General features: G+C 45.5%; 1 protein-coding gene across 4 annotated transcripts in view; it reads left to right on the top strand.

The window, feature by feature from the left end:
• The window catches only part of LOC144799409 (N-acetyllactosaminide beta-1,3-N-acetylglucosaminyltransferase 3-like), a 109,726-nt gene that overhangs the window by 82,204 nt on the left and 14,637 nt on the right, over positions 1-12,885 (top strand). Inside the window, exon 1 of one of the 4 annotated variants that reach the window (XM_078670702.1) lies at positions 1,024-1,148. The exons of 2 other annotated variants lie outside the window; for them this stretch is intronic. The gene's annotated coding sequence lies outside the window, so the exon portion shown is untranslated. Of the gene's footprint in view, positions 1-1,023; positions 1,149-12,885 lie in introns of those variants that run through there. One more of the 4 variants, XM_078670704.1, reaches the window with a different exon arrangement.

Raw genomic sequence — 12,885 nt, 5'->3', positions numbered from 1 at the left:
AAAAAGCTGGTGGTTTCATGATGTTTTCGCCACTTGAATTCTCGCTCCGCTCGATGCGCATGCGCGCATCGATAGGTCGCGAGACCTAAAAAGTGCTATGATGCAGACAGTGCTTATTACGTCATAGCTCAGAAATTGTACCTGAATCACAGCACGAGCAGCAGATGCCCAGATGAGAGACACTAATCAAATCTGTACTTGGTCTGTGCACCACAGAAAGAAAAGGAAAGGACGCATGGCAAGCACTGGCCAATGAGAGGGCAGCAAAGAAGAGTGACAATGATGCCAATGAATAGTAAGCAGTGGGCGGCAGTGAACACTAGAGTCTCGCAAGCAAGAGCACATGCGGGAAACAACCTTTACAACGCAACTTTTACCACGGCGTGCCTTTACGACGCAACTTTTACAACGCAAACCATTACAACGCATTGCGCTGGGGGGGCGCTCTAGGATAGGGAATAAGTTTAATTTACTATCCAACACCTTCCCTAGTGCCCACGGGGACTGGAGTTGGAATAGTAAATTAAACTATTCACTATCCAGCACCCCAAAGCGCTATGCGTTGTAAAGGTTTTCGTTGTAAAAACCGCGTTGTAAAGGCATGCGATGTAAAAGCATGCGTTGTAATGTCATACATCCGCACATGTGCTAGTTCATGCTCACGCAGGCCAGACCCAGGAATCTTAACCATGCCTCTCTCCATCATTGAAAATGTTACAGTGAACCTTCCCCCTAGGTCTTTCTAATCTTAAAACCTATAGTCACGTCACCAGAGCTTTCATCATGCAGGGCCCATATCAAGTCAGTATACAGCAGAATCTACAATTGCCCTTCTTCAGACCTATAAATAATGCATTTATGATAAAGAGACAGAGAGCCCCACCTTAGGCAAACTGTGTCTGTTGGGCCAGATTTCATCTTCAGTAAAAGCACAATCATTTGAGGTGCGGCTACTCATTATCTCAACACTCAGGCCACACCAATGCTGTAAAGTGTAATTATTCACACCCAGGTGTACTCTTTGGGCGGGAGAAGAGGCGCACTCAGCCTAGTCTGTGAATAGTGCAGTGAGAGGAGGCTGGAGGAGAGGGTGGCTCTGTCGCTGGCAGCATCAAACGGTCACTTCGGGAACTCAAGGTGAAAACGAGGTGGGAGCGGCTCATGAGCATGTAACACCTCTGTACCTGCAGAAGCCCCGCGCAGCCTTGCAAACAGACCGACACGTGTATGGCGTTTGCTACGGGGCATGGTTTGCTTTCCATGCATAGAAAAACTGATTATTTTCCCTAGCATTGAAGTGTACTGTTGAGAGCACGTTTGCACTGAGTACTTTTTTGTTTTGAACAATTTTGCTGCATCTAAATACTTAACATTTCAATTCATAGTTTATTATTATATTCCTCTTCTTGTGTGACGGTGCCCGTTTTGGTGTTCTAATGCAGTAGTTCCTAACCTGGGGACTTATTGTTGCCACTATTCTTTAAAAAAAAAGTTACCAGCCATTTGTTTCTGTTTTGCTATTGTGGAACAGCCAGGAGCTGGTAGATGAAAAAGATTGTGCGCAAGATTGTCGCATTCTTTGTAAGAAGTCAATCCCCCACTCTGTTTGCTCTGAAAATCATTCTGCAATCATTTAGGCAGCTCCCAAGCGCTTTTTAACAATTCTTGTTATGTTTCTGATGTTTCCGAAGAATCGTACTGCTTGTCTCCATGGGGCATATTATCAAGGGGGTTTATCTCCGCTTTTTTGGCTTTAAAAGCCAGGAAAGCGGAGATAAAATTATCTCCCTATTACCTAGCTGTCGCTAACACCAGTTAGCGACAGCTAGTAGGAGATAGCGACCATCTTGGGCCCCACTTTGCATGTCAGTGATATTTATCACTAATGACATGCAAAGTGGGCGTGCCAAGATGTTAGCGACTGGAAACAGTCGCTAACATCGCTATCTCCTATTACCAACTTATGGAAGCGCGAATATCTCCAAAAGCTAACACCTGCCCTGAGCAGTTCTTAGCCATGTTATCCAATGGGAGGTGGATAACATGGCTAAGAGCATTAGCTCGGTAATGCATGAATATCGCTGACTTTTCAGCGATATTCATGCATTGCCGCCGATTTTTATCGCATTTGCGATAAACCTTGGTAATACCAAGGTTTATTTGCGATAAAAATCGCCGCAGCTCAGCGGTAAATTTTTGTCTCTAACCAAGCAATAGCGATAATTATCGCTATTGCTTGGTAATATGCCCCCATATTTTTCCAGCCTGAGCTTAGAAGAACAGGCCAGGTTGTAAAACAACAGCAAGATGGCAGCACTTCCAGGGGTCTACGCCCTCCTCAGGGGTCCATAACACCCACTCAGGGGGTCGGCGACAAGTTAAAAAATGAAATAATATTGACAGATTAATATGGTGTATATACATAAAAATAAAAATGCACATTTGGAATTTTGTTAACGTTCTCTAAATGTAAAAGAATCTGAAATGATATGTTATGGTATGTTATTTTAATTTATACAGCGCACAGCTACTCGGAAGTGTCCCGGCGCTAAATATGATAACATTATGTTGATGTCCCTTGCTTAATTTGTAGAAGACATGCAAGCACAGAAAACTGAATCCAGTGAGGACGATTGGTGCGACAATTCCAGCGCTGGTATGTGCTGACAAAACGGTAGAATGCATTAGGAGCAGAAAAGAGAAAGGGGCATATGTTTTTTTTGCCCATTGCTTTGAGGTTCAGCTTGTGAAGACCTCTTAGGCTGGGGTCCCTGGCTTCCAGTAATGATTCAGTGGGGGTCCTCAGAAGTCAAAATGTTAAGAACAGCGAAGCAGAGCTGTGTGACACACAGAAGCTGCGTGGGGTGGACAGCTGTTGACGCCCCGAGCTGTAGGTATCGACGCGGCCTTGACGTGAGCACCATAAGAATGTTGATTGCTCACGGAAACTGCTGAGCACCACACCTGTGTCATTTCACCCTCAGGGGCAGGGGTGCCTTGCAGAACCAGTCAAGCCAACCATACCTCAGGTGGACGTACTTAAAGATGACACAAATAACAAATCTAAAAAAAGGTGTGCACTTCACAAGCATGTATTCCACCTCTTTCTAAGCACACTCTTTTTTTGTGTGAATAGGCGGTGTAACCCAGTGGGCCTATACTAGGGCTGGGAGGAATCCAAGTTACACCAGTGTTATTCGCATAATTCTGGAAATGTCGGGGCATATTACCAAGCAATAGCGATAAAAAAATATCACCGAGCACCGAGGATTTTTACCGCTGAGATACCTTGATATTATCAAGGTTTATCTCAAAAGCGGTAAAAATCCTGCGAAATGCATGAATATCGCTGACAATACAGCGATATTCATGCATTACCGAGCTAATGCTCTTAGCCATGTTATCCACCTTCCATTGGATAACATGCCTAAGAACTGCTTTTAGCAGGCGTTAGCTTTTGGAGATATTCGCGCTTAGCGCGAATATCTCCAAAAGTTGTTAATAGGAGTTAGAGATGTTAGCGACTGTTTCCAGTCGTTAACATCTTGGCACGCCCACTTTGCATGTCATTAGCGATAATTATCGCTGACATGCAAAGTGGGCCCCTAAATGCCCGCTATCGCCTACAAGCTGTCGCTAACTGGTGTTAGCGTCAGCTTGGTAATAGGGCGATAAAATTATCGCCGCATTAGTGGGAAAAAGTCCCGCTAATGCGGCGATAATGCCCTTGGTAATATGCCCCGTCATTTTACTCTTGTTACACAAAATTCCTGGAATGAAGCCAATACGCCACTTTCCATAATTATGCGCATTCACAGTAAAAAATGTGCACCGTTCATGGTAAAAATGGACAGAAAATGCACACAAACAACAGAATGTGAGTGGCTGTTATTCACAGTGCTTTGTTTAAATACGTCGTTGTGCCAAAAATTGATGTGAGGACGCATTTCACACTAAAATATAGTGCAAAATGGCAGATTTGCATTTTGCGTACTTATGGATAATTTCACGTGATTTTACCATAATTTCACGTAATTACACAACAGTAAATTATGCATATTTTGCACACCCCTAGCTTATGTGTCTCCCGTAGAGATTTGTATGCAGCTTGTAAATCACATGTTTGAATCCCGGCAGATCCACCGGGTCTTCAACCTTCCAAGGCCAATAGCCTTCTTGTGTGAGGAAGGGGCTCCAAAATGTTTACCCTGTGCGCCATCACAGCCTGTGATCTGACTGCGCAGAGAATGCCGCACGTATGAGCGGGACACAGGCAGTGGCGGCTCCTCCGCTAAGGTGGAGGAGCGTCGCCCCACTGCTGTGAGAGCAGTGTAAAAACCAAAACGATAATAACTAACTTTTTATCGTTTTTCCTCCTGCTCAGGTACAGAGTGGGTGTAAAACGGCCATGTTTAATATCAACATTCATAAACATGACTAAACATTTCATATTCAACATTTGATAAAATCAATCCCACAATTTTCAATATTGACATTCCAAGTTTTCATTATACTAGTTCCTTTTCCCCCAGCACTAAGGGGCCCTCTGACCCGCATCTCCAAATCTGAGCTTCCCACGCAAGGCGCAACCCACCTGCGTCCTTGAGTGATGGGCCCCTGCCCCCTGGTCCTTGTCTGCCATCTCCGGGGCCCACCCCTCGACCACCAGGCTGCCCAGGATCCCAGGAGGCTCGTAACCTGGCGCCCTAGCCTCCCCAGCCGGTGGCCACATTCTCCCTGCGGAGAGCTTACCGTCTCTCCCCTCAGTGCTGGCCTAGGGAGTACGCAAGGCGGACTCCCGTTCCTTCTGTAAGTCCAGGTCAATGTTCTAAGGTCTCTTTACCGCCACGAGGGTGACCCGGGCCCACAGGTCCGTCACCCTCCCCACTGCCCAATAAGTTCTGTACAAAGGACCATATTCCTCTGATCCATGTATCTGTGCCAATGTCTGATAAATGAACTCCATCGTGATGAAACATTGCCTCTCCAGAGATCATCCGGTGTGGGATGTGACACAAGCGGCCCTTCGCTGAGCACAACTTGGCCAATTCCCTTTTGAGTCGCCTGACTGAAACATTCAATGCCCTAGACCAGACTCCGGTACCCCATGCCTGGCGTGGGATCATGCAGGACTACGCTATCCTGGCCCGGGGAAAGGCCCGCCCCAGCCACGCAATCTCCGTCAGCAGGGCTTCTTTAACCGCAAGGCGTCCCTGGTCCACCATGTCGTTGCCGCCCAAGTGGATGATGATCAACTCCGGGGACTTCTGTCCCTCGTGCTCTCTAATCTCCTCCACGAGCCGCCGCAGGTGCCAAATTCACATGCCCCCAACGCCCCGCCAAAGCAACTCCGTCCCGTTCAAGCCCGGTTGTTTCGTCACTCGCCGCTGCTGCAGCCGCCCCGTGGCGCGCCGCACGAACGAGTGCCCCAGTACCATACCACCTTTGCCGGTATGCTAATGAACAGGAGAGAAATGGAAACATCAAGCATAGTCAAGACTAGAGTATCGGTATAGTTTCATAGCAACTCTGGCCGTATATACCCCAGACCCTAAATAGGTCCCGGTCTCCGCCCCCTCCCGCACCGGACGTGTGTCACCCGGTGCCCCGGAAGTGGAACACGGCCAGTCGCCCATAGGGCTAGCCGGCCGCCTACTCTGACCTGGGGGCGTGGCGGGGGCCTGGGGGCCGGGCCCTATAGGCACGCTCCTCGAGCCTCGCGCTTGGCAATCTCAACGCTGCTTAAGGCATCGTTGTGTTTGGACAGGGACCTCTGGGAGGCTGGAAGCTTACTGTTGCGGCAAGGATACGGAGTAGAGGCGGCAGCACCCGGCGACATTCAGATAAGTGAGTTTTTTTACATTATGTTTTCATTCACCCCTCAGCTCCCCCACCCCACCACCCGTGGCTAGTAGCGGCTAGTACTGGACACGGGAGCTGCTTCCTAGCAGCAAGACGCCAAGCATGGGTCACGTTCTTGATTCCCAAACTCCCATGGAAGAGACCTGGGAATGACCGCAGGACAATGGACAGACCACTCATTTGTGAAGAGTGTTCGTCCAGCACTGCCTAAGCAGAGCCAGACATCCAGGCTGCCCATCCTTGAAAGTGGAAAGAAGGGAAAAACTTGTCGAAGTTAGGCCGTGGCCTAATTAGCATAATCAGTGTTCTCACTCCATTACAGGGAGGTCTGTCAAAGCCTTCTCATGCCTTGCATTGAAGGAATGTATTATGTTACAACGCATACATTTACAATGCATGCCTTTACAACACAGTTTTTACATCGCAACATCCTTTACAACGCATTCTTTTACATGGCATGCCATTACAACGCATTTTCAGAAACTACCTTTACAACGCATTCCATTACATCGCATTATACCTTTACAACGCATACCATTACAAAGCATACCATTACATTGCATTTAAGGTAAATGTTGGATAGTATAGGGGTAAAAAGTTCTATTCTAACTCCAGTGAGTGCAACAGTAGGGTAAGTGTTGGATAGTGTAAGGGTACTATGCGTTGTAATGGTAAGCGTTGTAATGACTTGCAATGTAATGCCTGTGTTGTAGTGACATGCATTGTAATGACATGCATTGTAGTGACATGCAATGTAATGGCTACGTTGTAATGACATGCGATGTAAAGGATGTTGTGATGTAATGACTGCGTTGTAAAGGTTGTTTCCCGCATTGAAGTTATAGTCGAGATCTACGCTCAGCAATGCACTTTTTTATGTGCATCTAAACATAATATATTTACATTGTACTCTTTTATATATGTAAACCAAATGTTCATGCCCACCTACATGTAACTATAAAGCTGTTCCTCTATGGTAAGGAGTCCTGAGGAAGGCTTACATTGAAGTTATAGCTGAGATATACACTGAGGAATGTATGGGCCTTATTTATGAGAAGTTTTACATCGCTGCAACAAAACAGCGATGCAACTCTTCTCAGTGCACACTCCTTGCTAAACAATAGATACGCTGTATTTACAGTATGGCGCATCATATCGCAAGGACTTACAGATAAGTCAGTATGACTGACGTATCGGTAGGCGCAAAAGTGACGCATTGCTGGGGTGTGTCTGAAACCAGACATAACACCAGTAATGTGTCATTTTACCTGGGGCAAGCCCATGTGAAAGGGCTTGTGTCACCCTTACGCCTGCCATGAGGCAGGCGTGAGGTTTTGATGCAATGGTGTCTATGACCTAGGACCCGAATGCCTCAATACTAGACTGTCCTTCTACACCCCCACCCGCCAACTTCGATCTTCCAATCAAGCCCTCGCCGCAATTCCGCGCTTCCACAGATCCACCATGGGGGGAAGATCCTTCTCCTACTTAGCTGCCAAGACCTGGAATTCTCTTCCCACCCTCCTCCGCCTTACTCAAAACCACCTCTCTTTCAGAAAGCAACTCAAATCTTGGATATTCGATAAGTAAATGCACCCGCCTCCCCAAGCGCCTTGAGACCCTTTGGGTGAGTAGTGAGCTATATAAATTTTTTAACTTGAACTTGAACTTCTAGATTTCAATGCACCACTTCTATGAGGCTTTGATGCGAGGGAAGGCCCGCCCTGCATGCCTTATACCTGATGCAAGTATAAGATAGCGCAGGGGTTTATGTCGTGATGTGTCTACCTAAATGCGTCACTTCGTAAATATGGCGCAACATGGTGCATTATTTACGCCGCCGTTTCACAAAAAGTGGCATAAAAGTAACGCGGGGGCTCATATATAAGCCCATATATTTTCATTATGCATGTAGAAATTTGTCATTTACCATGTATTTTCCATGAATAAGCCACACATTCATGACTGCCCACCTGTCATTGCAAAGCAGGGAGTGTCTGAGGCAATACACGAACCCACATTTGAAAAACAAGGCAGTGGAAGGCAAGGCAAGGAAGTGTAGAGTCGGGGAGAGGAACCTGATAAGAGAATGGCAAGATCCAATCCCGGTGGGCGGGGCCAAAGGCGGACAGGGTGGTACCCAGGAGGGACTAAAAAGCCTCCTGGACAATCAGTACACCCCGTTTAGCATAATTGGTGACGTCAAATGATACACACCTTTTATGGGCGGATTTACACTCTTTCCTTTAAATGACAGTAAGCACTTTTTAAAATTATTTGCAGCACCGTCCACACGCTTGTAATGGCCGCTCGGACAGCCTCTCCTGCTTCAGCCCCCCACCCCTCGTTGTTATATTATTTAATTGCACAAGCGCTGTCTGTTTCGGCTGCATTTGTGTATTAATTAATTATTTAATCTCAGCAGCGCGGTCCGAATCGGCCGCACTCGTGTATTTAATTAATTATTTAATCACGCAAGCGCGGTCCACTTCTAACACGTGTGTGTATTTAATTCATTATTTTACCAAACAAGCGGGACTCAGTGCCTAGAAGCCCTCGATGTTATTGGCTGGGAGAGGATGGGTCATTACAGAGCTGCTGACTTTGGAAGAAGGCAATCAGACTGGAGTCCCGGCACCAGCTCAGCACCCTGTGATTCCAGGCAAATCGCTTCACCTTCCCTTGTTCACAATATGAATGCGTCCCTGTGTTATGTAACTGGTGCTCGTGTAAAGCTCTCACTCTGGTCGGTTTCGCGTGAAATATAATCTGTTCTGTTAAGAACTAAACGAGATCTAAGCCCAGCCCGTCCCAGACCTTCAAGGCTGAGACGGAACCCACCAATCACAAGGCAGGACAGCAGCCTTCTGATTGGTGGATAGGTGGATCCTGGCTTCTGTCCTTTTGCGTTTCTGTCTGATCCTTTTCACAGTGCTTAAAAGCCCCCGTCACCTGTCCTGGCTGCAGACTACAACGAGGTGTCTGCACAGGGGTGTCACCCCCAATCCCAGTTGCTTTTCTGTTTTAAAACCCCCTTTATATGTACTGTATCCGCTTGTCACACCTCCGTGGCATAAGAACCTGTCTGTAAGAAATATCTTATTGTTTGAGAATGCACCAAGCGGATGTATGACGTTACAACGCATGCTATTACCACGCATGCTGTTACAACGCAAGTATTACAACGAAAACCCTTACAACGCATTGCTTTGGGGGTGCTGGATAGTGAATAGTTTAATTTACTATTCCAACTCCAGTCCCCGTGGACACTTGGGAAGGTGTTGGTTAGTAAATTAAAACTATTCCTTATCCTAGAGCGCCCCCCAGTGTAATGCGTTGTAATGGTTTTCGTTGTAATACATGCGTTGTAACAGCACTGCATGATAAAAGTTGCGTTGTAAAGGTTGCATACCCACCAGGCATTCACAAGACTGTGAATAAACAGGACGTTTTCCTTTTGATAACGATAAAGACGACCGACCCATGCCTCTCTTGTATCTGAATAGCATGTTTTGACTCTCACTCAAACATCTTGCTGTGTGTTCAGTCCACAAAACAATCATAGTGCTATAGGTCTGTACGTTTTTTAAATGACAACTACATTTTGAGGCATTTTGGAAAACACTTGTTTTTTGTAGCTTAACATATCGGCGGTGCCGGTAAATCGGTTTCAAAGTTTTCATTTAGCTAAAATGCGTGTTTCTTTTTTACGTGCAATACTTACAAGACTTACGTACATGCCAATTCAATCCCCCTCCGTCGCAGTCTCATTATATTTTGTGCTGGCTGTATGATCTGCTCACACCTTCAGCTTCAGCTTAAAAAGTATATAACAAGCATTTGCAATGCAATAGGTCTCGCATTTATGCGAGTTTGAGCTATTGGCATTGTAAATGACAATGCGTTTTATTTATGCTGCAAAAACCAAAACATAAATAAGAGGCATTCAGCTAGATGCATCAAACAAAATTCCGCTCGCAAAGGGTCAGATTCTCAGAATCTGCCCCTTTGCGACCGGTATTTTTCATCCCAAATGCAAAAATCGCAAATTGAGAAATCGCTAAATTGCGATTATTTGCATTTAAGGAATCTCAAATGGAGATTCCTTAAATGCAATGCATGAAAGTACAACTTCATGGTAATTTGCAAAAACTTTGAAAAATGCACTAAAGTGCATTTTTCAAAGCTTCATGTTGCGCACACGCAACATATGTGCACAGATCAATTTCAGGGGTGCAACAGGGTGTCCTTTGAACACCCCTGCACCCTTGAAATCGCAATCTCAATTTGCGAATCGCTAATTGCGATTCACAAATTGAGATTGTCTTTCTATTCATTCCTATGGGCCTGTAGGCCCATAGGAATGAATGGGGAGGTATTCCTTCATTGCGACTTGCAATTTGCTAGTCGCAATTAAGGAATTCTAAGAAATCGCTATTTTTTCAGTGATTTCTTGATGCATTCCATTTTGCTATTCCTTAATAGCGAATTGGTATTTTTCGCTATTAAGGAATCGCAAAATGGGTTGTTGATGCATCTGGGGGATTGTCATTTACAATGCCGATAGCTTAAACTTGCGTAAATGCGAGACCTGTTGCATTGCAAATGAATGGTTTGGGTGCTGAGGCCTATTTTTGATCCCAATCCAGCCCTGCTGATAGGGGGTAACGCCCTCCAGGTTCCTGCCAATCCATCTATAATTCGAGAAATGGAAGAAAGACTGCAGGCCGCTCTGTCTGGAAGGAAGGGCGGCCAGTGGGGGCTGGCTCCTGAAATGTCAGATGTCTGCACCACTGCACCCTTTCACATCTCCTCAGCAAGCCATCCGGGGGAAGCTAAGACTCTGAAGGGGAGGGGGGCAGGAACTGGGCCCATATGAAAGGATGCTGTGTGGAGAGCAGACGCACCAGACAGACAGCAGGACAGGACCGAGGTTTGCATCCGTCTATTTAAATACATGCAAGGGAAATGTCATGCATGTTAATGCATATGTGTGTAATGAACCGCACCCTATATATGCAAATGTGTGTGTAGATTTATATCGGCCACGGCTATTTAGGAGCAGCACACAATCTAACTAATGAAATATTTTTCCACATAATAACTGGTGTTAATTGCTACCCATCTGAATGCAACTCATGTTATCAACCTCAGAAGAATGAATGCTTCAGTTGGCCCTCCAAAGATTCACACTGGTTGAATGTAGATGTTTACAAGCAGCGGTCTGCAGCCGGTGCTTAATGTAGTAACCTATTTACCAGAATAGGGGCTTGTGTCCTGCTCGTTGTGCTAAAACCGTAGCACAAAGCACTGGCGATCCGGGGGCTGCATTCGCAGGATTCGAACATGTAAGCTGCACGCGCAGTGCGTTGCTGCAGGCACATTAACCCTCCAAGATATGTTATGATGACTAAAAGCTATCAGCAACTGCTCACACATCTCCGAAGCAAGGGCCATATTATCAAGAAAGGGCGATACATTATCGGCGCTTTTATCGGCAGGAAACTGCCGCTAAAGCGGCGATAATGGGCTTGATAATATGTCCTTGTGAATTCCCATAGAAGCCCAGGTTCACACCAGAACCTGGGCTTCTATGGAAATTCACAAGGGTAAATTATCAAGCCCATTATCGCCGCTTTAGCGGCAGTTTCCTGCTGATAAAAGCGGCGATAATGTATCGCCCTTTCTTGATATTATGGCCCCAAGTGCCTTAACCGGCTGAGCTGCAGTGTGATACCTGTTTATACGCTGATCTCTCCAGCAGGTACCTTATCCCTCATGCCATCGTGCCGATGGATATATTTAGTTAGCAGATATAGCTGAGAGTAATCACAATATAAAATATTAATCACAATATAAAATATTACGATCACAGATTTTGCTGCATTGTACCGCATAATTTACATTTTCTTGCTGCATAATTTTGTCAGCCTGCTGCATGTTTTTTGCCGTTGCCAGATATTTCCAATGCCCTTGCCTAACACCATTGCATAGTGCAGTTGATTGCCATAAAATGTTTCATAATGCGTACTCTTACATAGTATACACGCGTAACTGAGTTCTACGTAGTATAGTCACACTGTTAGGAAAGTTACAAACTTGGTACAGTAAGATATTGCGATGACGAGCCTCATTGACATAGTTTACTTACTTTGTTACAAAAGTTACTTAATTGGTATAATTACGCAGTGGAGTTACGTAGCACTGTTATAACGCTGACGCAGTTAAATGGAAGGTTGAAGTAGTGCTACTGTTACATGGTTCATTGACACACGACTGCAACTTAGATTACCAATAGCTGTTCGATTTGCAAAGATGTTACCATTTCATAGCTAACTCAGTGAGATAGTAGAGTCACGTGGTTGGTACAGTTATGTATTTTAGGGGCATATTATCAACAACTAGCGATATTTATCGCTAAATGAGCTTAGCGTTTTTTTTTATCGCTGAGCATCGCCGGATTTTATCGCAGAGATAACGTGCTATTAGCAACGTTTATCTCCAAAGCAATAAAATATCCGGCGATAGTGGCGAAATGCGTGAATATCGCTGGAAATCCAGCGATATTCAGGCATTATCGCTAATAGTGACTTAACCTGAATATCCACCTCCCATTGGATATACAGGCTTAGAAGTGGTCTGAGCAGGCGTTAGGTTTTGGCAATATTCACGCATAGCGCAAATTTTTTCATCGCTTCGCCTGCATTGATAATAGGCGATAGGGATGTTAGCGACTGCTTTCAGTCGCTAACAGGTTGGGTACGCCCACTTTGCATGCCCTTAGCTATAAATATCGCTGACATGCAAAGCGGGCCCCAAACCGCTCGCTATCGCCTACAAGCTGTCGCTAACTGCTGTTAGCGACAGCTTGCTAATAGGGCGATAAAATTATCACCGTTTTTTTTCGGCCGAAAACTGCCGCAAAAGCGGTGATAATCTCATATCGCCCGCCTTGACAATATGCCCCATAGTTGGTAACACCGTTTTATATTTTTATATTTAGGTTATCTAGTATAATTGTCA

Source organism: Lissotriton helveticus, chromosome 12, assembly GCF_964261635.1.
Source record: "Lissotriton helveticus chromosome 12, aLisHel1.1, whole genome shotgun sequence".
NCBI lineage: Eukaryota > Metazoa > Chordata > Amphibia > Caudata > Salamandridae > Lissotriton > Lissotriton helveticus.
The sequence above is the reverse complement of the archived record's forward strand: the minus strand, read 5'-3'. Positions and strand labels throughout refer to the sequence as shown.